At 43.4% G+C, this 27,500-nt stretch overlaps 1 long non-coding RNA gene across 2 annotated transcripts in view; it reads right to left on the bottom strand.

Annotated features, from left to right (window-relative positions):
- LOC142665928 (uncharacterized) overlaps window positions 1-27,500 on the bottom strand; it is a 117,685-nt gene that overhangs the window by 31,809 nt on the left and 58,376 nt on the right. The gene's annotated exons all lie outside the window — the stretch shown is intronic.

The raw sequence follows: 27,500 nt of genomic DNA, 5'->3' as shown, positions 1-27,500 counted from the left end.
CAGACTGCAACACGGCACCCATAACCGAGCCAGCCTGCAACACTGCACCCATAACCGAGCCAGCCTGCAACACTGCACCCATAACCGAGCCAGCCTGCAACACGGCACCCATAACCGAGCCAGCCTGCAACACGGCACCCATAACCGAGCCAGCCTGCAACACGGCACCCATAACCGAGCCAGCCTGCAACACGGCACCCATAACCGAGCCAGCCTGCAACACGGCACCCATAACCGAGAAAGCCTGCAACACGGCACCCATAACCGAGCCAGCCTGCAACACGGCACCCATAACCGAGCCAGCTTGCAACACGGCACCCATAACCGAGCCAGCCTGCAACACGGCACCCATAACCGAGCCAGCCTGCAACACGGCACCCATAACCGAGCCAGCCTGCAACACGGCACCCATAACCGAGCCAGCCTGCAACACGGCACCCATAACCGAGCCAGCCTGCAACACGGCACCCATAACCGAGCCAGCCTGCAACACGGCACCCATAACCGAGCCAGCCTGCAACACGGCACCCATAACCGAGCCAGCCTGCAACACGGCACCCATAACCGAGCCAGCCATCAACACTGCACCCATAACAGAGCCAGCCTGCAACACTGCACCCATAACAGAGCCAGCCTGCAACACGGCACCCATAACCGAGCCAGCCTGCAACACGGCACCCATAACCGAGCCAGCCTGCAACACGGCACCCATAACCGAGCCAGCAACACTGCACCTAGAACGAGCCAGTGTTCAACAATGATAACATGACAGCAACATCATACATCATCCTGCCACAGTTTGAGAGGGGGGAGGGAGTGTGACAGAAGCATGAACTGGGGGCACTGCACGTAACCAGTAGACCGATGCTGGGTACCCCCTAGGATACATGTGCCGCAAGCTGAGGAGCTAGATTTTTTTTTTTCCATGTTAAATGTTATGCACACTTTTTAAAAAAATCCTACCGTTATGTATAGAGCTCTTATGCATACCCGTGTGTTTCCTTGGTTACAGACTACAAAATTACCGTGCAGTCAGATCACGTTGCGCCATTCTCTCTGCCTTCTTGCTAACCTACAGAGAGTAGAAGAGAAGGCAAAGAGCAGAATAACACATGGCTATAGGACCAGACTACATACAGGGTTTGTTTGTAGTCTGTAACCATGGAGACATAGGTCTGCATAAGAGCTGTATACTTAAAACGGTAGGAGATTTTTTTTTAAACAAGACTATTTTGCAAAATTGACTACTTATTTTTTCTAGATGCATTAAGGCAGTAAAATTCATTTGAACATGGACATATCCTTTAATTTTGTAGTCCACTCTCCTGGGCTCCTCTGCCGTTCTGCTACATCTCTTGGCAAGGTAATCTCTCCTGAAATTTGTAGCCCAATCTTTATTTCCTGGCTTTTATTTATTAAATTGACACTTTACACAATAAGTATAAAAGAACCTCCTGATGCTCCGATATCAGGTTTATTAGAAGATAGTTATCTTATAGTTTATTCGAAACGAGATGTCAAAATAAGATTACAGCACTGAGAACTAGAAATTCCAGTTTCTTATCAGAAGTTGACAGCGGTGACACCTACTTGTATTATTCTCTCTATTCTTATTTATATTGCAGTAAAGCCAGCTGAGCGCGTTTTATTATTTTTGGGGTTATTGGAATCAGTCGACAGCTCCGCAATCATTCAACACATATCCGATCTGTTTAAAGCACATCTGCCTACACGTATGGATCATTTTCAGGGAGATCGGAGATGCGGTGCTCTCCAGAAATTTATTTTCTATGTAAATCCCACAAAAATAACCCACACCCAAATACCAACAGCAATACGCAGGGCCGCCAGCAGGAATTTGGGCCAATATGTCTGGGCCCCCTCCATTACCAGGGCTGGACAACGGAAAGTGTGGCGCTCATGTTTGTACGTTATACGCGTTCACTGTAATTGACATCAGCACCAAAATCGGTTAACGGAACCATGGAGCAGGCAGCGACCGGTTACTGCTCTGGATTTTATTAAATTTAGCCAAAACGTATGGCATATAGTGGGATACGTCGCCCGGGGAGTGGAGCGTTCCCAGGGCTGGAGTCCCCGGGCAGATCTTCTACTAGCGCTCTGCCCAGGGACTCTGGGGCTGTTCCTTATGTCCATATATGTTAGGCTTCGTTCACACCTGCATCAAAACGCCGTTCATGAGTTCCGTCTGACTTTTCCGTCAATGAATGAACCAAACAGAAACCATAGCTTTCCATTTGCATTACTATTGATTTCAAAGGTAATGCATCAGTTGCAAATGGTTTCCGTTTGTCTCCGTTCTATAAGGTTTCCGTTGTTTTGACTGAATCAATAACGTAGTCGACTGTGCGGTTTTGATGTATTTATTTTTTTTTTTAATTTTTAACTGCACCTCAAAACACTACATGTGAATATACCCTCCCCCACACAAAAACTATAACTAAACTTTTCCCTCGCATAACATCTACAGCGAAGCCCCCCTACCCTACACAAATGAACTACAAGGGTCTCGTCACAGAGGTCAAATCACGTTTTTTGCAAGTTTTTGTAAAATTGCTTTAGAACCATGTCATTTGTGAGTACATGCTAAATAAGTTCCAATACACATGGCATTTACAGTCAAGTCCCCCCTCCCCCACAAAAATTATTTAAAGGTTGCAACACGCTACACCTTTGAAAACGTTTTTGTTTTTTTTAAATTAAAAACATGTATCAGAGTGTTTTGTGCAACTTTGCAATTCCATTTTATTCAAAATAATTTTTGCCATTTGAGATACAACTGCTTTATATCCTGTATACAGAGCAGCTGTATCTAGTTCTGAGAGCTGTATCCTTCAGGTCAGCGGGACCGACGGGTTCAGTGACACGCAGGATCGAGCGGTTAGGCCGGGATCCCACGGGTCGGATATGCTGCATAAAAATCACGCAGCGTGTCTGACCTGGAACCCACAGGACATAACGTCCAAAAAAATAAAAATAAAAAATAGCACCACAATGCGATGCGGTTTTTTGGACGGAAATTCCTCTGCGCAAAAAAGCGCTCATACTTACCCCCTCCTATGACGTCCGTTCCGGCCTCCTTGGCCATGTGACGCTGCAGCCTGTGATTGGATGCAGCGGTCACATGGGATGCAACGTCATCCCAAGAGGCCGGACTGCAGGAAGGAGAGCAGGATTAAAATTCCGTACCGCAGGTCAATTTATTAACGTTTATGCTAAGGTTTTTTTTTTCAGCAGCGTGGGCATGAGATTTACAAAATCTTATCCTCTTTGCTGCTACTGTAAATGCTGCGGTATTTCCACACAGAATTCCGTTGCGGAAAATCTGCAGCGTTTAGGTACGTGGGAACCTGGCCAAAGATGTGATCGATAACAGCTTCATCTGACCGCTGTCACTGAACCCGTCAGTCCCACTGACCTGACTGATTCAGGTCTCAGAACTAGATACAGCTGCTCTGTATATATCAGGATATAAAGCAGCTGTATCTCAAATAGCAAAAATCATTTTTAATAAAATGTAATTGCCCCGTTGCACCAAACACAATGATTTTTAAAAAAAAGTTTTCAAAGGTGTACATAGCCTTTAAACTGAATCCCCTGATAGGTCGGCCACATTTCCCGGACCGAACAAGGTGCAGGGAGCCGGGCTCCTAGCATCAGAGTTATGTACAGGAGTCACTGCCTCGCTGCCGGACAACTGTTCTGTACTGTAATGATGTTTTCAGTACGGGACAGTTGTCCTGCAGCGAGGCAGGGACACCTGACATCGTACATAACTATGATGCTAGGAGCCCGGCTCCCTGCACTGTGTTCGGTCCGGGAAATGCGGCAGGCATGCGGTCCGTTTATCATGGAACGAATTTGGTCGTGTGAATTAGGCCTTAGGGTCAGTTCACACGTTGCGTAAATACTGCAGTTTTTGTCCAACGGAAGTCATTGCAAAAAATCTGCAGCAAATACAGTAGCAGTGGATGAGATAGAACAAATGTCATCCCTACACTGCGTGAATAGTTACATGCTTATTTGTTGTGGGATTTCCCCATTGAATTAAAAAAAATGCAACTCTTAAAAAATAAAGTAAAAATCTTAGACGCCTCATGCACACGACCGTAGCTATGTGCACGGCCGTGATTTCCAGGTCGGCCGGCCGCGGAGTGACAGCTGCAAGCCGCCCGCAAATCGCGGGCTGTGCACATGGCCACGGCCATTATTTTCAATGAGCCCGGACCGCATTACACGGCTGTAATAAGACAGGTCCGTCCTTTCTGCGGTCCGGGCTCCTGAGCCATGCATGGACTGTGAAAACCATGGTCGTGTGCATGGCCCCATAGGAATGAATGGGGCCGCAATTCTCCCATGGATTTTCGGGGGAATTGCGGCCACAAAAGCACGTTCGTGTGCATGGAGCCTTATAGTTACACAAGAGTCTGGGCTTCTTCCTCCCTCCAGTGCGGCCTCCTGGGCAGACGTTTCATACCACGTGACCTAGCAGACCGGCTCAATGCGGAAGTTCCAGCAGCGGAGATTCCGGGCGAAAAACTGCACCACAGTTTGGTGTGGATTTTCACCCCGTGTGAACTCAGCCTAACAGTTTAAGAGACACTGTCACCACATTATAAGTGGTCTGTCTCCTACATAAGGAGATGGGCGCTGTAATGTAGGTGACAATAATGCTATTTTAAAAAACGATCTGTTTTCACCACTTTCTTAGCGATTTTAGCTTTATGCTAATGAGTTCCTTAATGCCATATCGGCAGCATAATTCAATAGCAGCGAAGTGGATCTGAACAAATCTCATCCACACGCTGCGTAAAAAAAAAATAAAAAAAAAAAAAATAAAAGAGTCTAAAAAGCGTTCATTAATTGACCTGCGGTGCGTTTTTTAAATCCGCAGTACGCCAATTTAGGTTGCAGAATCACAGCTCTTCGGTTGCGGGTTTTCTCCATTGAATTCAATCGGAAAGTAAAACCCACAACAAATAGCCATTGTTGCAATTTTTGCAGGGAAAAAGCTGTGATTTTGCCTCAAAAATCGGAACTCAAGAAAAAAAAAAAATAGATTATACTTACCCAGAATTCTCTGCTCCTGCATCCAGCCCGACCTCCAGGAATGACGTTTATCCCATGTGACTGCTGCAGCCAATCACATTTAGTCATCCCAGGAGGCCGGGCTGCAGGACGGCAGAGGGACGCGTTGCTATGGCTACGATTAAGTATGAAACTTTTTTTTTTACGTGCAGTTATCCGCAGTGGAAATGCTGCGTGAAAAAACCACCACAATTCGGCGCATTTTTTTCGGCTGAAATTCCCTGCGGCGTTCAGCGCAGATACACTGTGTGCTTTTACCCAGCGTATCCGCCCTGTGTGAACGCACCCTTACGTTTGTATATTAGGGAACTGCGTTTTTGGCAATTAACTTCTAATCTTATTTCCAAATTGCTACCTTTACAAGTGAGAATCACGTGGGACACGGAGAGCAACTGCATCAAATTCCGTGCAGCTGCTCCCTATAATCCGGGCACGGGAGGCAGAAATGCAAGGGGCAACCTATGGGGGTGACAGATCCATCTTATCAATTCATCCCAAAATTACACGCACAAGAAAATCAAAAAATTCCTATCCCCTTCCATGTCACATCTATCCGGCTGGTGTGCTAAATGAAAAGAAATGCAGCAGAAAAATGCCACGAAAATGCCCATTCTGAACGCCCAGTGCCCATGTGTTTCATATTTACGAGGCCAGCTAGAAGACAAGCACTAGCTCTGGTTCCCCAGGCTGGGGTGTCTTTTCCTCGAAGCTTATCCAGTTCAATAAGAATTATAGATCTTGGCAGCAGCCACAGAGAGGTGTTGACAATGTATTGTTCACATGAATAAAAAAACTGCCCTCGCATACTAGTTTAGTGGTTGGCAGAGATTAGATGCATTTCCGATGCCAGCCTCCCAGCGGGCAAATCCTTCTGCTTAGAAGGAAAGCGCTTTGCTAGTCCATCGGAAGATCTGACAAAAGGTTCTCCCAATGCAAAAAGCTCCATGCCCCCATGTCACAGTTCGATTTGTACTTAAAATGCCAGGCAATGCCCGAGTCCCTTCTACCAGCTGTAAATGTATCCCAACCATTGAAGCCTAAATAGGACTCTGGTCATCACTTACTCAACTCTAAAACTTCCAGATTCAAGCTCCCGATACAAAATCTGGACCAAGGCCATCCGCTCCCCCAAACCATATGGCTCAGTTATAATATCTAAGTTTGCAAAGGGGTGTTGGGGTTCCCTCAGGGACCAGGGCCGGATTTGACCTAAACCTTTGATCCCCTAAAGACTTAACACTGCTGCATTGGCAAGAAGGTAAGTGAACAGTATCTCCAAGTGAACCTATAGGGATCTATGTCAAGCATGTCAGACCCTCTGTGAGACTCCATTTCATAAGGTAGACATGTAAAGAGCATGGTTCCTACATTTATCAATCTTTTGTACCATGTAGGCTGCCACATTCATAGTGGTGGTGCACAGTATTACAGCTTTCTTCCATTTAAGTTCAGACCTTCAGTATGCATCTCCATGGTAACAGACAACAAACCCTGTGTAGTCTGAGCCTAAAGCCTTACTCATTTACATCTGTCCCCTACTTCTTGCTAGCCCATTAAATGCATATAAGAAAGAAGGTAGAGGACGGATTGGGAGTATTACTACAAGATCAGACTACACAGGGTTTGTTTGTGGTCTGTTACCATGAAGACACGTAGATCTGCTATTGTCGAAACGTTGCGGTTTATCTGTTCGCTGTCCAAGGCACAACAAAGGTTTGTTTTTTTTTTTTGTTTTTTTTTTAACAATGCTGCTGCCATTATCGCTGTTCTACGGTTGGGAATGAGGACTACTCCTACTGCATACTTGCATTCTGCTAACTGTGAAGTCTGGTGCAGTCTCAAACTTTACAATCTTATGCATAGGAGCTGTAAACACAAAACGGTACGTTTGCAAAATTGTGCTCATTATGGGCAGAAATTTTACCATGTAAACTCACCTTTAGAGATATAGTGAGCATAGATCCTCAGGGTCGTGCTACCTTCTACGTATTAATATTACATTAAGAAATTCTATAATCCGTAATTACCTAAATGTAATATTTTAATCAGAATTGGTCCCAGTTTAAGCAGAGGCAGTTCCAATAATAAAGCTTACGGGGCAGCCGCCTGGCATCGTCAGCAGATTTTTATATTTGCAGGTGTTCATGCTAGCAGGGACGGTTAAACTGTGCTGATGGGCATTGCGGCAGCCCGTGTAGGCAGTCCACGTGCAGACTACAGTCTTTTACAAACAGCAGCTCTATTCCACTGACAGTGCATTTTAGGGGGTTTGGGAAAAGCATTCACACTTAAAGTGCTACTGTTGTTGAACCATGCCAGTGGAGATACAGAACGCTTAATGTAGAGCCCCTAAACTGTAGTTTGTGGGTGCTATATCATTGTGACTTTCTTCAGATCCTTTTTAGCGGACACAAAGCAGTAGCTGCAGACCATAAATCCAACTAGAATTGATATCCACAACCTGCTAAGCCGGGCGACCACCCTATTATTTGTTAAAGTTGGCTCTTACTTGTAACTTTCTATGAACTCTTGAAAAAAAAGTTTACGCTAAAAAAAAAGGGACCATTAGCAGAAGTAGATTCAAGTATGGGCTGTAACCCGGAGTAGGACTCTCATCCAGTGACAAGTGTACCTGAGTTTACATTAGAGCTGAATTGGTATCAGAAAGTAACCGGATAGCCTAGAAGTGGCTTGTTGCAGCGACACAAACTTGTAACCTAGAAATGTCAGAACGCAGCCCCCACCCTGCACTTCACCTATGTGCTGGGAAAAAAAAAAAAAAAGTTACAAAAGGTAAAGTGAGTAATGCGAAACCCTCTGAACTTGCCTAATCCTGTTTCCCGATTCAGTTGTGTCTGGGAACAAACACCAAATCATCATCCTGGGGGGGGGGGGGGGGGGGGGCAGGTAATGAACTTGTCTTGATTGCAATGTTCCTCCGAGAAACGTGTCAACACAAAGCCGGGTGACGAGGTCACAAACACCTCGGTTATTACAGATTCGCTCGTTGAACACTTTAGATAGGTAACACGACCTCACCGGATTAACCTTTCCCTTTTCTAAACTTGACTTTCTGTATTTTGTTATATCTGGGGTCAAGAGACTAATGTAAGGTGACAGAACCTTCCTCATCATCTTATGGGGGGGGGCCTTGCAAAAAGATACTAAACCCCTTTTTCTACAGGTGGAAAAAAAAAATGTTTACAGCTTCAAGCGTATAATTACTGCACCACCATAAGGTAAAAATAAAAGTGCAAACGATGTAACAGCCCCCACCAGCACGTGCCATGTAGAATACTGGTGTCCTCTCATGTGTCCGAGAGGCCCCAAGGCCCAGTACGACCACCACCGCTGCACCCCTTATAGTTACGCCCATGACAACTTAAAGGGGTTATTATCATCAGTGTAGTCGCTGCAGTATGGGAGTACTCGTTAATACACATGCCGGTCCCCCGTCACACTGATTTTCATAGATTTTTATAGCGCTGGTGGGGGAACCGGAAGTTTAGTTGTGCGCACAGCCTTCTTTGACGACGATACGACTCTTCGTCATGTGACTGGCCCCGCTGTACTCTATGTACAAGTAGTAGCACAACGATTATATAGAGTACAGTGGGGCCGGTCACGTGACGAAGATTTGGATCATCATCATCAGATAAGTGTGCAACCAGACATCTGATCCCGCGGCAGCGCTATGAAGATCTCCGCATCAGCGTGCCAGGGGACCGGAATATATATTAGCCTGTATACTCACATACTGCAGCGACTACACTGTTAATGCTTTTCGGTGCCCCTTTATCTGTAAGCACAGGGCAATAGTAGACAATTCCACAACTCCAGCCGCCATAGAGCAATGCTTAGAACCGTGCTGGTGACATCTGATTATTAGGGATAGTCACCTATCGTCCTTGACATTCAGACCCATGTACAATCCCGGCTAGACTAATGAGGTGGCGTACTGCTCAGACTCTTCATAGCATAAGACTCCAAGAAGATTCTACGGTGTTAAAGTTCCTTATAGGATCTATTCATTGGCTGAGAATATGCCAGGATAAATACAAATTTAGAATAGTCGGTAACGGAGCCATAAAGCCCTCTAACACGGGTCAATGATCGGGCGAACCAGCGTTCATACGAACACTCGTTCCCAATCATTTGCCTGTGAAACAGGGCCGCGATCAGCCGATGAACGAGCAAATAATCGATCAGCTGATCGCATCTGTTCTGCAGCCAAAATGGTCACCGGCTGGCATCAGAAACACGGGATGCGCTGCCGACAAGATGCAAATGTATGGGGACGAGCGATCGTATTTAAGATCGGTTACTGAACGATCATGTAAATGAGCGCCGATTAACACGCTGTATCGTCAATAGTTTACCGGCCAGGATATCTAGTATAAACAGGGCCTGCTCCAGATGTATGTGGGCTCTTAGGCAACAGAGTCACAGTGTACCCAGTGTTTACCCCAACCCTGGCTTGACAACCAAAGAGCATTTTCACTCTATGGGTCCCAAAAGCCCAGAAGGCGGCTTTTATTAAGTCTTGAAAAGGTATGGCATTGGACATTGGCACTTTAAACCAGTGCATCTGGAAATACCCATGAAGGTCTGAGTCTCTGCTCATAACGGAAACCACAACGCAATGCCAGATCCGCCATACAACTGGTGTCAGATGGACCCCATTAACTTAGCGTTGTTTTATTGAGGAAGCACTCAGCGCTATTCTTCACGTCAAATCCAACAGAATCTGCGACGGACGCAGGTATTGCCCATTGTACTCCTGAACCTCTACCCCCCCCCTCCTGAGAGCCCTGTCAGAGGCTCCAATCAAATAGTGGGGTATAGATACCCCCAAATTCTACTTCAGGGTGCAGTATCTTACAGAGGTTATCATTAATACTACCACATGTCATCATAAGCCAAATGCACTTAAATATGACAAAAATTGTTGGAATAAGGACCCCTCCTCTGTAAAAGGCAGTACAGCGGGTTTATTTGGTTGTCCCGCGGATAGATTGGCCGCAGGACACGGTGACACCAGGATCAACTCTTTTTTTTCTTTCTTCTACTCATGACAAAGCTGGTAGGAAGTTGTTTCTTGGCTTGAGACTTGACAAGCAGATGCTGGAGGCGAGGAAGGAACAAACTTAGTCGAACAAGTTTTTACCAGCCAGTTAATGATTCTCTTGACAGCTGGAGTTTGACTGAAAGCTGAACTGCTATCCCTGAGAATCAGGACCTGCCCGTCTTACTTAGGGTTTTGTAGAAGAGGAGGGAAGCAGAAAAGTGAGCGGGTCGGTGCAGAAGGGGTGAGCTGTTAAATTCTTCACCTGCAAATAACCTCTCTATCCGCGGTGGTGTCGTCTTCAGCTGTCACTACCCAGAACACTTGTATCAATGACTAGCTGACCGCGTATATTGTACAAAGACGGATACATAAAGCTTGTGCCATTGGTGGATTCCAACCTGTTGTGGAACTACAACTCCCAGCCTGAAGATCCACATACAAAATTCAGGCTGCTGTTTGTGGCAGCCTGTATACTGAAGATAGATTATAGAAACAGGCGGTCATAAAAGTGACTCGGGTCTACTGATCAGACAGCTGCAGGGAAACATTCTCATGACCAAAAAGAGCCTCCAAATAAGATTAAAGATTTGCGTTAAAGGTGGAACCTTATTTTAAATAAGTCCTCAGGGCGCAGATACGATCGAATACTAAAGGCTTCAGGCCACGTTAGGCCTGCAGCCTATAAGGCGCTACGAAGACTCCCTGCGCAGGCTGGCGTGATGACGTCACTACATGCAAGGGAGGGGGCTGCATGGCACTATATACACAGGAGCTCTGCAGACTATATAAGTGCCATCTACCACTATACAGCGTAGTCGACTGCGCTATTGATTCCAAAAAAACTGAAACCTTACGGAACGGAGACAAACGGAAACTGTTTGCAACGGAAGCAATACCATTGAATGGTAATGCAAACGGAAAGCTATGGTTTCCTTTTATAGGTTCCCCTGACGGAAAGGTCTGACGGAACTCCGACGCTGATGTGAACAGGCCATAAATCAGCGTTTTAACTTTGCCTAAACTGGCCCTGCATTGCAGCGAATGGGGCTGAGCTGCAATACCACACTCAACCTGTGGACAGGTGTGGCACTATTTTGGGAAGAAAGCAGCCATGTTTTTCTCATCCTGGACTACTCCTTCAAGGCTATATGTTCCTCCTTTCCTCAGCAAAGTCTTTTAAGTCACTGTGCCCATGCACACAGTAGTTGTCGTAATGATATACTATAAGTAGAAGAACTAGTAGAAGACTATAACAATTTATAATAGAATGATCTTTCCATCAGGATACCCAACGTCTACAAAAAACATGATTTGTCACAGTCTACAACAAATTGTCCTAATATCTGTGGCCAGGGATGTTATAATGTATCAGCTCAATTTCTTGCTGTATAAGGCCTTATTCACACGAGCGTATTGCACGTCCGTGTTACGCGCGTTAAAACAACGGACGTCACACGGACCTATTTAATTCAATGGGGTCATTCAGACATTGTGTTTTTCACGCAGCGTGTGTCCTAAGCGTGAAACTCACTGCATGTCCTATTCTTGTCTGTTTTTTGCGCATCACCCACCCATTGAAGTCAATGGGTGGGTGAAAATCACGGACATCATACGTTTGCTGTCCGTGGTCTCCGCAACAGTTGCTAAAGAAATGAGGGGAAAAACACAAAAAAAACGCCTTCAGTTTATTTTGCGGATGTAAAAAAACGCGTGACATACAGATGAGTAACGGTAGAAAAACGCTGCATTTTTTACGCACGCAAAATGGACACGTTCGTGTGAATAAGGCCTTAGAATTGTGAGCTTGTTCAAGGCTTGTGCTTTTAGACCGCAGCCAAACAAGTAGGGCTGCAGTGTAAAGCATGGGAGGGACAGAGCAGCGGTACGACTCTTATTACACTATACCGCTAAGCTGTATTGTTGAAGTTCCCCAAAGGTGACCTGTAAGGAAAATCTTGATAAACAAAACAAAAACCCATCCTACCGTTTTGTGTCTGCTGCTCTTATGAAGATCTATGTATCTCCATCGCTACCGACTACCAACAAACCCGGTTGTCTCTAACCATTGGTCTGCATAGGAGCTGTATACACAATACGGTAGGATTTTTATTTTAAATTCCACCACTTTCTCCGCTACATTAGCACAGAGCGTTTCTCCTTTTTTTATTTTAGATGCCGCGGAGCAATAAAAAGGGTTGAAAAGTTGGACACAGTGAAAAAACAAAAGGCACACAACAAATCGCATGAAGCTGAATGTGGTGGGGGGTGTATGAGATAGCAGGTTATGACTCATTTTCTTAAAGGGGTGTTCAGGCCAAAAACATTTCTCACTCATCCACTGCATAGATGATAAATGTTATATCAGTGGGGTCCGCTCGGTTATTTCCATCACCCTATAGAGTTTGAAGGAAGCCAAAACACGTAGACTTCCTTGGCGTGGTTAAGAAGCTGGGGGTCCTCCATTCTAACGATCGGTAGGTTCCTAGCAGTAGGACCCCCAGTGATCTAACACAAGGGGGTGAATGTTTTTGGCCAGAATACCCCTTTAAACCCATTGCGGTTGCAGTGACAGCGAGATGTCAATAGCACTACTCATATGTGACATATACTGTGCCTTATACACATTCCCCTCTGCTGTACGCAACCCATCATATGCACATTAATGTAAACCCTCCCCCGCACCCTCCCAATATTATCCAGACCTGCACTATTGGGGTCTCAGAGTCATATAAACCGTTGACTATACGTATTCCCAGGCCTGGATCAGATTATACAGACGTAAGGAGTGATCCATAAATGCAGGACCATAAAGATAACGGGAGAATCAGAACCACGGGAATATAAAACGCTCAGACGACACGGCAATGACGGAACGAGGCAGAGAGACAAGATCCTGCTCCTCCTGCGGCCTCCATGGGAAGAAACGCTGCAGCTGACAAGGACATTTCTTTTTTCATAGAGCCACAAAACGTGGCGGGTCCAAAGTCTTTTACCTTTCATCTAACCAAACAACAGGGACCCGTCACCGTGCGCTGTTAAATCTAGTTTATCCTCATGCATTATTGAAATATCCAGTGGGGAAACTCTGCGTCTTACAGGAGGAAATCCAAGATGAAAGTAGAAAAGTATTGAGTTATTGGGTAGCAAGTATTAGACTCCACTTCTCCAGAACATCTCAGTGTGACGTCGCTCCATTTTAATAAAACTCTTGCTTTGGAAGATGTAAGACATAAGGGGGAAGGAAGGGGGGGGGGGTGTCGTTTTCCTTCAATATCGCTTATATCATAACAGTACAGTGGATATTACTTTTAGGCTTTTTTTTATTTATTTTTTATCAATTTAGTGTTCCTTCCTAACAGACCACCCTATTTCAGCCCTTTTAGATTCTTCTGAGAGCGCCTCTCCTGTCCAAGGGCGTGTGTCTGGTATTGCATCTCAGCACCATTTACTTGAGTGCTGCAATACCAGACACAGCCTATAGACAAGAGTGGCGCTGTTTCTGGAACAACAGCAGACCCTTGTAGTGGTAGATAAAGGTTATTGCAGGTTGTACGTTTTTCTGAAGAGGGGGGTTTTTAGGTTACTTTTTGAAGTTTGTAGGGAGAGCGTCTCAAGTGGTGGGTATGGGGGATGCACGGGAGAAATCTTGATGATGATGCGAGGCGTGGACTGTCCAGGTTGTGGACTCGTGTATGGACATATTTGGAAAATTTGCTGGTTGATGGGTAGCCAGGGAAGGGACTGGCAGAGAAGTGAGGCGGTAGCGGAACAAGGGGAGTGATGGCTTTACTGACAGTTATTATTAGGAACTTTATGTCAATGAGAAAGAATGTGAGGAGCTGCTCACAACGTTTTGGCCCTTTGTTTAGCGTGCACGTTAAGAAAGCTCCCTATGCACACTATAAACATGTCCATAGCGCTCTATTAGCCTGACTGAGTCCAAGCAAAGTGTCCTTTTGGTCTTAGTCAATCTGGTATACGCCGATATATATATTTTTTTTTGTGTGGATGGAACATAGTATACTTGGGGAACTTCCCCTGGGGTTGGAATCCCCAGGCAGAGCATCAGGTAGCGCTTGGCCCATTGATTCTGACCCTGGGGAAACCCCTGACTTTACAGTCCATATATGGACAGTGATGTCAGGGGCTCTCTCCAGGAGTGGAATCCCTGGCCGGAGCGCTGTCGACGCTCTGGCCGAGCGATCTAGCATTACAAAGTCCCTAAGGTCACTGTACATATATGGTCAAGGGCTTTCCCAACATAGGAGTCCCCAGTCAGAGGGCTTGTAATGTTCTGGCTGGGAACTCCATAGTTGAAAGCCCCTGACATCACTGTCCATATATGGGCAGTGATGTCAGGAGTTTTCCTGGGCTCGATGTTGAAAGTAGTTCTCTGCCCAGGGAGTTCGGGTGACATTCCACTCTATGCCTATACAGTGGGATACGTTGGTGCCTTCCGTCAGAGGTATACGCCGGGACTCCGCTCGGCGTACAGTATATCTCCGATGGCAGGCAATAACGTGATGTGAATAGGCCCTTAAAGAAGAAGACATTTTTTCCTCAACATGATCAATGAGGTTATTCCATTTTGAGTAGAATCCCTCTGTGATGCTGAGATGTGTCATGCAGGTCAGGACTTTTCAATAAGACAGCCCTCCTCCCAATGCCATGGGTGACTGATAAACATCACCTTTCTTCAGAGCTACGTTCACACAGAAGCCAAGGCTTCAAATCCTTCATACTTAATAGGAGGAAGATTAAAGAGAGACAGGAGGGAGAGGCGGGTGAAAGTTTGAAAGACAATTCTTATCTTCAGTTTATATTGCAAGGATTAAAACCGCTAATCCCAGGAGAACGGGGCAGGATAATGCACACAAAATTAAATACAAAGCTTCGGGTGCTACTTTCGACAGCAAATAAGTGTTTTTGGACATTTCTAGTGCTCAAATAGCTGACAAGGCATAGGTGGTGGGCGGTCAGTGCCATCAAAACCCAGGTTGAAGAAGTCACCACAATATGGCAAAAAAAGGAACAAGACTCAACGTCTACTATTCCTACATGGTGACTACCACTATATACAGGAGGGAGAGCTACTGACCTCATGGATATGCAAATGGTTCATATTTCAATCCCACAAGGTCTAAGAGCTCCTTGACATGTATATAGCCCAGTAGGAGATCTCCCTTCTTCTACCATGCCTTTGTCGAACAAGGGAAATCACAAACCGTGGTGCCCATACTAGTTGTTTCTCAGGGTGAATCTCACTAAAGTTAATCTCTTGTTATTATGAATTTATGACCCATAAAAACCCCACAAATCTTGCGGACAATAAATCACAGGTACCTGTCCTTAGTAGAAACCTGATTGAATGTGTGGTTGTTTCCATATTTCTGTAGTGGCCATGCTTAGCCAGCTACTAAGGCCGAAAGATCAAGGACACCTTATTCTCTGTATTGGTGGGGTCCGACCTCTGATCACCACCAATCACAGTTTTACAGCATATCTAATTAGGTGAAACTCCTGTAAAAAGTGGTTTTCCTAAGAAATTAAAGGAGTTTTTTTGAGATCCCCCTATTAAAAAAATAAATAAAAAATTGTTCCCATACTATAGCCAACATGATTAGACTATTTGTATAAAAAAAAAAATTGCTAATTTTCCTGGGGCACGTCATTTGTTTTTATTGCTTGTTTACTGAGCCTACATGTCCCATAATGCCCTCCACGCTCTAGGCAGCGTGCATTAGGCTCCCTCTATTTCTTAGTTAACTAAAATGGAGAGTACAGTGGGAACCATGCATTCGTGTTCCCCTGTTGTGAAAATACATGTCACTAATGGTGTATCGGATCCTAGCCCATGTGACCGGTATACGACAAGTCTCTATAGGATAAAAAAAAGTGACACCACAGGTCACGTGACGATCGACGCGAGCAGAAAACGGAGCACTTTAGGTAAAGTAAATTACGAAGTTAGTTCTTTTTTTAGGGGGGGGGGGGAGACTAGATATAGTACCCAGATAAAACGAACTTAGAAAACCACATTGTTCGGACCGGTCATCCAATCTTTGGTGGTTTGGCAGTGGGTTCCCATGGTTGGCCACAAGTACATGATACGAAACTATTCAAGTTCTCTAATATTGTATAGACATATCAGAAGATGGGGCTCTGTGAACTCAGACCTTTACCAACTCTCAGGACAACGTAGGGTCCTCTTCATTGCTCTTTTGTGCGCCTGAACCCCTTTGGATCTGGCCAAAGATTTGTCAACTGCAACATAATCAACTTGAGCACTTTGTGATCCGCTTGTGATTGAGATTATGTGGTGCCAGGATGTCGTACAAGTCATTTATATCATGGAGATGCTTTCAATTCAAGTAAGAAAATGAGAAAAGCATTCGACAAATACCGTCCTTCTCAAAGCGGAGCCGAATATGTACAGGGAGAGATCTGCTGCGGGGAGCTTGGCTGGGAATGGTTTTCATAACCATCAGCCAGACTTTTTTGTAGTAGCAGACATGACCGTTTTCCTTTAATTCTCAGCACAATGTTAGATGAAAGCTGGGTAATGCATCAGCTGTTCTTTGCCTTGTAGAGTTGATCTCTCCGGATTATTCTCCTTCATAAGTCCCGCCAGACTCCTGCAGGTCTCGAAAATCTCCATGAAAATATCATGCTTTACTTATTTGTAACAGTTGGAGACTTATAACAGAAGCACAGGAAAACATACAATGACTATTTATTATACAGGCAAATAACGTTAAAATCCACGGCTCTAAGTGGCTGACGGCATGTGGCGGAGTACTCGGTGATAAGAAGAAGCACAGTCCTAGTCATTTAGAATGGTCCTCAAAACTATTGCTCTGGCCACCATGAAAAATGTAAAAAAAAAAAAAGACCTATTTAGCCTGGTACGGCCAGAATCCAGAATTTTTTGGGCCGATAGTGAGAAATAAGTTTTGAGCATCTTGGAAATCAAAATGGTGTTGGTGGGTATGAACTGATCAAATGATGTCATCAGTCGGTACCACTGAGGGGCAGCTTTCCTTGGGAAATAAAATCTGTTATTCCAATTCTGAACCTATATGGGAGGACGATGAGCCCAATTATGAGTACCACGAGGTTTATTCCGACAGCATACCAGTAAGATATGCCATTACTTGCCGATTGGTAGGCCTGACCACAGGGAATCCTACTGATCATGAGAACAAAGGGCCAAATAACTTCAGCGTTTCCCCTGCATAGCGCAGCTGCCGCCTACCGGCTGTGCATGGAACGACAACTCAGCCCTATTCAAGTGATTGGTACCTGCACAGTACCTGGATGGCAGTGGTGTTGTGGAGGGTAAAACTAAAATGTATAAGGAGCCGCGGTGCTCTGCCCATACGTTACACCAATCTTTGGGGTTCTGCAAGTGACAGCATATTTGAGGGATATGCCGGTACTTGATATGACTGGAATACTATTATAAAATAGATTAGAAATGCACCGAAATCTGTTCTCAAACTGGATTAGAAACAGAGAACCCTAGAAAAAGATGGAAGTGCATGGATCAGATAGAGAGGATACCGATTGTGATGAATAATTCGGATGGTGAACAGGACAGAATCTCTATTGTAATTGGGTAAACCCAGCCTTATTTATGTGTGAAAAAAAAAATTGTCTGCCTTGTTAAAAGGGTCCCCCAAAGATAAGCTGATCACAGTGTATCATGTTGCACGGATCCTCAGCGATCAGCTGTAATCTTTGGGGGATCCCTTTGGTTTTGGCTCAGTTCCCCTGCAGCGCTACCACAGGAGAAATTAAGAATTACATAAAATTTAATTGAATGGGCTATCTGTGAAATGTATGGATGTGCTAGATCCTTCACAGCAGAAGACACTCTTTAGAGCCTAATAGGGTATTTGAAAAAGTTTTCTAATTCAGACATTCCCTTTTAATCATCTAGTCAGATTAAAGAGTTAACGCTTCATCATTGTCTGTCTGTGTCACTCAGGCCAGTCTGTACTGTCAGCACCATCCTATTAATATGTAAATGAAGGGTGTCTGGTGAATACTTCATGATGAGATGCCCATAATGACGGAGAGTACAGAAGAATGCAGGAACAGGAATTTGTTATGGTAACCACCAGGCTCCAATATTTAGAAAAAAAAAAAGCGTGTCAACATATAGCAAAATAACCGTCATTCCATAAAGTTGGACACAGTACTACTTAGACCAAAGTGACCTACAAAAAGATCAGGACACTAGAATACGGAGCCTAAAGAACAACTATACAACTTCGATATCTAGTAATTGAGGTAAGAGGAGTCACCCAACATATAAAGGCCTTTTTACACTGGGCGATTATCAGGCAGACGAGCGTTCATAGGACACTAGTTACCGATAATTGTCGTGTGTAAACAGGGTAGCGATCAGCAGATGAACGAGCAAACGCTGGATCATCTGCTGGTCGTAGAGTTTTAAAAAACTAAAATTATCATTGTCGGCAGCACATCTTGGTGTGTAAACAGGGAGACGTGCTGCCGACATGATAATGTATGGGGACGAGCGATCGGAGTAGCAAACGCTCGTCACCATCCATAGCTCCGTCAGACAGGAGCAAAGAAGCGCCGATCAACAGGTCTCGGTGATCTGCGCTCGCTGCACTGGCCTATTGTAGGCCAGTATAAAAGGCCCTTTAGGGTCCTTTTACACCCGTAAAAATGAGCGGCAAAGAGCTATGATCAATAATGTATGGGGACCATCGATCGTTACTACGATTGATCGTCCCCATGACTTTCTATCATGTCGGCAGCACGTCCCGGTTTACACAGGGAGATATGCTGCCGACCACGATAATATTGTGCTGCATAAACTACACGATACATGTAGAAGGACCTTTAGAAGGAAAAATAAATTTAAAAAAATTGAAAGGAGGTAAGGGACCAGTGAAACATCCGACAGATACATGTTCGGATGGGCTGCCCATCCTGCATTGAGAACTACACGTGTGGAAGGGATGGGGCTGGGGAGAAACCGGGATTATGTATAAAAATAAGAATACTAATAATTGTTGGGGAAAGGGAGGCGATTATAGATCTGTCCATCGAACAACCATCATGCGAAACTTCAGGGACAGAGGATAGTGGGGCATCTTCTGAGATCCCTACTGAATTTAAAAATTTTATAAAAACAGCAAAAACCAAACATAAAATTTTAACACAAATTTTTTAAAAATTATACCCGTTAGAAATCAATTAAACTCACTACAGACAAGACAACAGACAAGCAGTACTGATGAGTGTGAAGAAAGGAAATAAAACGGAAATCACTGTAGATTGCTTTCCAATTATTGTGGTTGCCGAAAACATTAGGATTTTTTCCATTATGCTGATTGACAGTAGAATGGTAGGAACCGTGTTAATTGCTGACCTCTGACCCCACACTTATATGGATGTTGACCTCTGCCTGGCCCTTTAACTCTTGCAATAAGCACAAGCTACATTTACCCCCACTGTCGGTTTTACCACACAAGAACTCCTGCCTGACAATGACCACAAGCGGCTGTAAGATTTCTGAATCAATGGCGATTTGAGGAATATTTTGATACGATGAACAATTAGACAATTTCTCGGGCTCAGCGGACTGTCCTTCCAAGGCTCAGGAATAGAAGAGTCCATGAAGTTTAAATAACAAATCCTATTTTCATGTAAATAGTCTCGTTTGCAAGCAAAAGGAACGACGGGTTTGTTAAGGTCACAAAAAGCTATGAAACAAAAAAAAAAACTCTACATGGAAATACGTAAATACAATGGCTTCCAAAGCAATATAATAGATCAAATTAAAATATTAAAATGGTGCATTCTATGGAAGGTGGATCTCAACGGGGATCAACAGAGTAACGGTTACCTTAACCATTTATTCAACAAGCCAATGCAATAGGACTTTGTGACATACATTGAAGGTTGACGAGAGGTCTCCCAAGGAGCGTTAAAAGCTCTGATCACGTGATCTTTGGGACATAAACACACATGCTAACAAAAGCGGACGCTAAACAAACGAAACTTGGCCTGCCAGTCGGGGCTAGTAAGGAGTTAATGTTCCCAAGAATGGAATTCCATTGAGGACCCCAGCAATGACTCTCTCCATGTAACGTTGACCGTGCCAGCCCTAAGTCCCATTTGCATCACAATGGTGAGGTCCATGTTACCATTAGCCGACCTTCTGCTATTATTACCTAATGAAAATGTAACCATATTTAACCCCCCAGGGACGCAGATTAGTGAGAAAGGAGCCTAAGTGGATCCTAAACCATTGTGTGACAAGCAGGAGACTCTGTGACAATTGTCCAGTCCCCCTCCCTCCACTCAGAGAACATCGGAACAGCAAAACTCAATCCTCTCAGCTGTCCCCAAACCACACAATGGTCCAGAACAGCTTTTGTAGCTTCAACGGCTCTGAGGAGGGGAAGAGGAGGGGGTTGAGCGGCTGAAGAGGAGAAGAACAATGTGTGAGAAGCAAAGGCTGTGCTTTTCCCACACAGCCCAAATTGCACCCCCTCTATCACCCCCTCGGAGAGAGGAGAAGCCCCTAAACACAGCTGATCTGCCACTAGTTGACTTTTTTATCCGTAGAAGTCTCCCCCCCAATCTTTATTTTTCCCCTCTTTCTCTTCGTTATTCATTGTGTGCTCAAGGGGTGAAAATCCTTTTCTGGAATGAAAAGTGGTGTAACTTTGAGAGTCATGCCAGGAAACCCCTGTCGGAGCCCTTGGCAGATACTATACTCAATGGTCAGTAGACTGGATACCATGGAAAGGTGGCATTTTATTTATTTTCAAAAAAATTGGGGCCGGAAGTAGCTTACACGATGGGTGGCATGAATAGTTTTGGGCACAGTGTTTTTGAGGGCGTTAAGTAACTTGAGTCACAACCAGTTCTAAGGAGAAACCATTAATTTTGCATAGTGTGGAATCCTGATCATTGACTAACTGGTTAATGCCAATGACAAAAAAGTATAAGCATGATGGCGGTCCAAATCCATAGCGGAGAAAGAAAAAGCAGAAGGATAATGGAAGAAGTCATTGGGCCGAGTATCGACAGCTGTTACACAACACTATTACTATACCAATGACTGGTTTCTAGCCTATTTGATCAGATTTATAACCAGACCTGATAAGTAGATCTTAGAGATATCAATGTCTCTTAGGGTCCTCTTGCAGGCCCGGCGTGGGCCGTGTAAATAAGCTCCAATCAACCAGACAGCTTGTTGATTGGCGCTCGTTTGCTCCTTTCACATGTATACGATCACTCTTCCTCATACATTTCCCATCATGTCGGCAGCGCATCTCCCTGTTTACACAGTAAGACGCGCTGCCGACAACGATAATATTTTGTGCTGTATAAATGATGCAATCAGCCAGTGAACAAGCAGTTGCTCGGTCATCGGCTGATCGTCGTCCTGTTTATATAGGGCAATGTTCGGCAACGAGGGTCCTGTGAATGCCCGTTTGCCCAATAATTGGCCCATGTACAAGGGTCCTTATCAATGAAGGCCAAGATCCCGGCCAATCATAATGCTGCTCAATAGACGATAAACAGTATAAATGGCCCATTGCCCACATTGGGACAGCTCCAGTCAACGGCATGTAAAATAACATATATACTATGTTCTTGATTATTTTTATGCAAAACAAAAATGTAATTATAGTTCTTCGGGTGAAACATATACCAAAACCTAGAATAAAGGTTAGCTCATTTTGTCTTGGTCTGGCCTCTTGTATTGTTAGACACCAGCAGAGAACATGATGGCAATCCTATTCTAGTGAAGCCATCTCTTGACCGTAAGTCTATGAAAAGTTTAACGTGGAGCCCGCAAGAAAATTCTACGAGATGCTTAACTTGCCCATAGGCTACACGGGACAGTAACTGAATAACCCGGCAGTCGACTTCTGTGGGAATATAGACTTTCCCTGGCCTACTTGAACAGTGATAATTTTCTAAGCCCTAAGCTGAGGGCTCTTAGCTCTTTATCAGACGAGCCATCTTGAGCCGATCAGGGACACTTTGTTCTTAATGACAAGGGTCTCCGGCAAAAATCCCTCTACAGACTTATCCAGAACCAGAAGGGAGGGCAGAGGGGTTATTTACCTATACAGCAAATTCTACCATGAAGGCCCCTGCAACAAATAAAATCTTCTAACCATAGCTTCGTGCAATGTCACTCAGTTGACCCAGTTTTGTTTTTGTTAGTTTAAGCAGCAGAGGGAAATTTTTCCTGAATTCCCCCCCAAAAAGAAGAGGTTTGTAAATTTTATTTGCAAAATAGAGTAGTAATTCAAACAATATCCCAATGTTCAATTAGAAAATTAAGAGAAAGCAAAAGCTTAAATTCAAAGTGATTAAAAACAAATATATCATATTATATAAAGAAGGTTGCGGTCATCTAACGCAAATCTGACTGGCCGATCAAAGGAATTTTTGTTAAAATGATGTCCCAGTGCCACAAGGCACAGTGAAATGGTAGGGATTAGTGCGGTCTAGAACAGTACCCATCACTACCAAGCGTCATGAGGGAGATGGCGTGGTACCACCTCTGTGATAAGTCACTCTGTACAGACGGCCCAACCACAGTACGTGTGTGTGCTTTAAAATAGCGTTACCACTCGACGCCTCATTCCGGTTAGGAATGGCATGCAGAGCGGTTGTGTGATCCTCTGGGCTGTACTGCAATCCGTTGTGCCTTGTTGTCTGGAGATCTGAGCACTGATCATTAGCACACTAGGGCCACATCTGGGATATTTCTAATAACTGAAGAATCAGGAGAATGCATTTTGAGTTGTGTTTCTCTGTGAACACTTGCTGTGTTGCAGAAAACAGAAATAAAAAATGATTAAAACTTTCTGCAAAAAAAATGAAATGAAAATTTCACCTTCACTTTGCTTTTATTCCTGTAAAAGGTCTAAAGGCTTAAGAAACGTCAAAAATGCTATTTTGAATACTTTGATAGGTGATCCATGGGGACTTTCTAATATATAGCCAACTGAAACCTACTTTAGAACTGAACTGGTCCCTAACATAGGTTAAGGAAATTTTCTTGAAAATGTGAAAAAACTGCTATAAATTATAAGCCTTGTAACGTCGTAGAAAAAAACCCAAAATGATACCAACATAAAGTAGACATGGCAAATGTTAACTAGTAATATCACACAAAATAAGTACTATCTGTCTCACAAGCAAATAAATTAAAATGGAGAAAAATTGAAATTTTTACACGTTTTCAAAAGGTTTATAAAAAAAAACACTGAATGTATCCAACATAAAGTACAATGTGTCACAAGAAATTAATCTGAGAATCACAAGAGCATACCAAAATTATTACCAAATTCACAAAGCCAAAGCCATAGGTCCGTCCCAAGCATTTTCCCTCAAGTGTCCCAATATAGAAGGAATAATTTAGCTCTGTGATGCTAATTGCATGCAACAGATGGCGCAGCCAGCAGATCACATTGTTGAGTTGTCATATGGCTGCCATTTCTCAGTTTTGGAAGATGGAATATTCTCGGCCTACTGGAGGCACATGTGGTGTACTCATGATACATTGTACACAATCAGACAAAAATATGTATTTGTTCACATTGACCAATCCTAGTTGGTAAGGTTTCCTCGAAAATAAGCCAATTATAGGGTGTCCTGCTTCTATAACCCCCAACAATCAGCTGTAAACAGCATGGAAATCTGTCAGCAAGTGGTTAATTCGCCTCTAGTGCCACTACAGGGCAAATTAAATATTACAGGGTGCCTACTAAATTCGATGGGCTGTCCAAGTAATACACAGATGTGCTGAGTCCTCCAGGGAGAGAGGGGCCGCTCCTGGTAGGAACTCTCTGCCGTATATACGTTTTACATAGAATATATAAAGAAAATCTCTAAAAGTTAACCCTGTTCTGTGCATGGCAACATAAATGCCCCACATTAGCAAAATTTGCATCCTACAGATTGAGAATTCTTAAACCTAAAGAAATGGAAACCTGTAAATAAAACGCTCTTCTGGATTAAAGAAAGGATATAAAAAAAACATTTAAAAAAAAAGTAATTCTCAGATCATTAATATATTATATAATGTGATCTTCTAGGGTTTGAAGGATGCTCCAAAAAAAAAAAAAAAACACAAAAAAACACAAAACCAGGACAATTGGTGACAAATGGATGGCAGAGCATCCTGTGCCGGGGTTGCCACGGTGACACCAGCCAGGCGCAGGGTAAAGAGAGTAGGATGTAGCTGGAGAATCCCATACCCACCAGATTAACTATCCCACAGGTGATTATTATTATTTTATTTTTTTTTACTATTATTAAAGTAAGAATAAAATAAAAAATACTAATAAGCATAAAATAAAAAATAATAAAAATAATAATTTAAAAAAAAAAAATATATATATATATATATATATATATATTTATTTTTTTATTATTTTATTATTATTTATTATTATTTTATGCTTATTAGTATTTTTTATTATTTTATTCTTACTTTAATAATCGTAAAAAAAATAATAATAATAATAATCACCTGTGGGATAGTTAATCTGGTGGGTATGGGATTCTCCAGCTACATCCTACTCTCTTTACCCTGCGCCTGGCTGGTGTCACCGTGGCAACCCTGGCACAGGATGCTCTGCCATCCATTTGTCACCAATTGTCCTGGTTTTGTTTGGCCTTGTGTGTGCACTCAGTTGTGTTAGGAGAGGCGAGCAGAGCAATAGGGGTTGGCTTAATAGGCTGTGGATTCCTACTGAGGGGGGAAACTGGGAACTGTCTATGGGGAGATCCTTGGGCCTCCGCTAGTGACTTAATCTGCCTGTCTCCTTCCAGGCTGGCGGGAGGAAGCATTACATCAATACAATCTGGACGCAACACATTATTATTTCAGCTTTCTCCAGCAGAAATATGGCATTTCTTATGGACCACTACTTCCTTTTTTTTTTTTTTTCTCTTTTGGCCTATTTTGTCTGGCACAATGATAAAAAATATCATTATAGAAGAACATTTGTGGGTTTTCAGAATTCAAAACCCTTTCGAGTAATAAAATTAAGTATCTCTGAGCTGCAGGGGAAATAAATGAAAAAGTCGTTTACCACAATCACCGTTGTTTCAAAATTTGAGCAAATTTTTTTTTTTTCCCTCTGGAAGTTGAAAGGGAAAGTTAATTACCGAATTATGTGGAGAACTGATATATGTTCTGTTACAGTATGTGGAGTAATCACAGCACATAAAGAAGAATCTGTTCTCATGGGAAATTTTATTTACCATTTGTAAAATGTGCTTTGAGTGCGCTTACTGAAAATGCTAATTTGAGGATTTTGAATTTTTTCTGAAGTCACACTTTTACCTCTTAAACGTAAAAAATTTGCTGCCCCTTAGCTACATCATAGGGATTTTACAGAAACTTTTTACACTAACTTTTTAGAGGTTGGGAAATTGTATAAATGTGGAACAGACACTATGACAGTATTTGTAACACCAAAGGGGCACTAAAGTAAAAAATACCACCAGTATTTGATGCCGATCTGTTTCACAATGGAAGACTAGAAAAAAAAAAGACACATTTCCTGAGAGGCAAAGATCCCCCCACCCAGTGGTTGAGTCTGTCACTTATAAATTTGGAAAAAGAGGTGGGGCTTAGGCCACTTTGTTTTTGGCTGGGAGGTAGCTTGCTGCAGCAGAAATCTCCTGCTAAACTCCCTGCAACGGAGACCGTGAAATACTAAGCCCCACTCCTTCAGTCAAGCCTTATCACTTTTCCACCCAGATCAAACCATTGCAGTAGAATTCTTGGTTTACACCCTCCTAGTATTGGTTTACAATGGTCAGCATTACCAGTTCTTGTTCCTTTTATTCCAGAATCATAATGGTGTGATCTCAGATACGTAACATTACTAGTAGAGTCTCATTCACACAGCACTTGGACTTTCAGACTCCCAAATATCTTCAGGTCACTGCTTAAAAACAGAGGAGGTGGCTTGAGGAGTGACAATTCAGATCTCAAAACCAGGCATAGGTACCATAGCGCCAACCCATCCAGGTCCTACGAGGCCTCTGCAGAGAGGAGACCCATTCCAGGTTGGTCTAGTCCCTATTTTAATGGGTGGTGACAACCTGCACCGGAACGGGATCTTCACTAAATGGGCTTGGATCATAAAAAATAGAATGGGGGCACCAGTGTGTTGGGAGTCAAGCAGCACCTGAAAAGGGTCTATTTTTTTTAATCTTTGCGATGCTCTCCCATCCTATATATACACACCACTGCTGTTGGAAATCCAGAATGGTCACTCATATCAAGAAGGGGAGATGGTGGCACTGCCTGTCTTGGATACCAGGAAGATGTTCTGGTATCTGGGGGTCTGGCAAGGGATTGTGCGACTCATGTCTTACCGATTATAAGCTCATAGTGCTGATGGACAAACAAGAGTCTGAATTTTTTGTATCTTCCCTGTCTTCTTTCTAGGAATCTGCTACTTTTATAACGAGCCGGCCCAAACAATCAACGAGCCAATAATGGTCCCAATAAAACCGTCATATACGTCAATAGAAAACCATGATCTTTTGGTCGCTGGTAAGGCTCATGCACACAACTGTTTTCTTCAGTTTCCTATCCGTTTAGGGTTGTGACTATACCAGAATTTGGACTTAGATACCGATACTTTGTGTAGTATTGCGATACTTATTAAATGATATTATGCCAATAGAAAAAAAAAGTTCTTCCATTTTCGGATGTGAGACGTGAGACGCGAGGTGTGATGAATGCTGAACCTCCATGTGCCTCACATTAATAGTAAATAACCCCATAGTGTTTCTCAGTCATGATGGACAACATTGGGTTAATGTGTAAGGTACATGATGGGGTTATTTACTATTAATGAGGCACATGGAGGTTCAAAACACCTCGTGTCTCACATTAATAAGTGAAAGAAAGCAGTATTTTATTTTTATACAGTAGACATCATAAATGACGCTATAATTTTGTTGTGCAGGCTATTACGGTCACACCAATATCGAATCCGTATATTTTATGTATTGAGACTTATTTTATTTTAATGTTTGTTAAAAATGTGTGTTTACATTTATTTTTTATTAGACAATCTTTAACTTTTTCTTTTAAAACTTTAACGTACTGGCATATATCTACACGTACACTAGCCTGTGTACTGATCTCTGCCGTTAGAGCAGGGCTGCGGCTGTGTAATACAGCCATTGCCCTGATCCTGACAACAAGTGTGTGTGCACGGGCAGCATGAGGTGAAGCAGTGGCGCCGGCACGCGCTCATTACTGCAGCGTCGGCCACAT

Source organism: Rhinoderma darwinii, chromosome 13 (genome assembly GCF_050947455.1).
Source record: "Rhinoderma darwinii isolate aRhiDar2 chromosome 13, aRhiDar2.hap1, whole genome shotgun sequence".
Taxonomy (NCBI): domain Eukaryota; kingdom Metazoa; phylum Chordata; class Amphibia; order Anura; family Rhinodermatidae; genus Rhinoderma; species Rhinoderma darwinii.
Note: the sequence above shows the minus strand (reverse complement) of the source record. Positions and strands in the feature narration are given on the sequence as shown.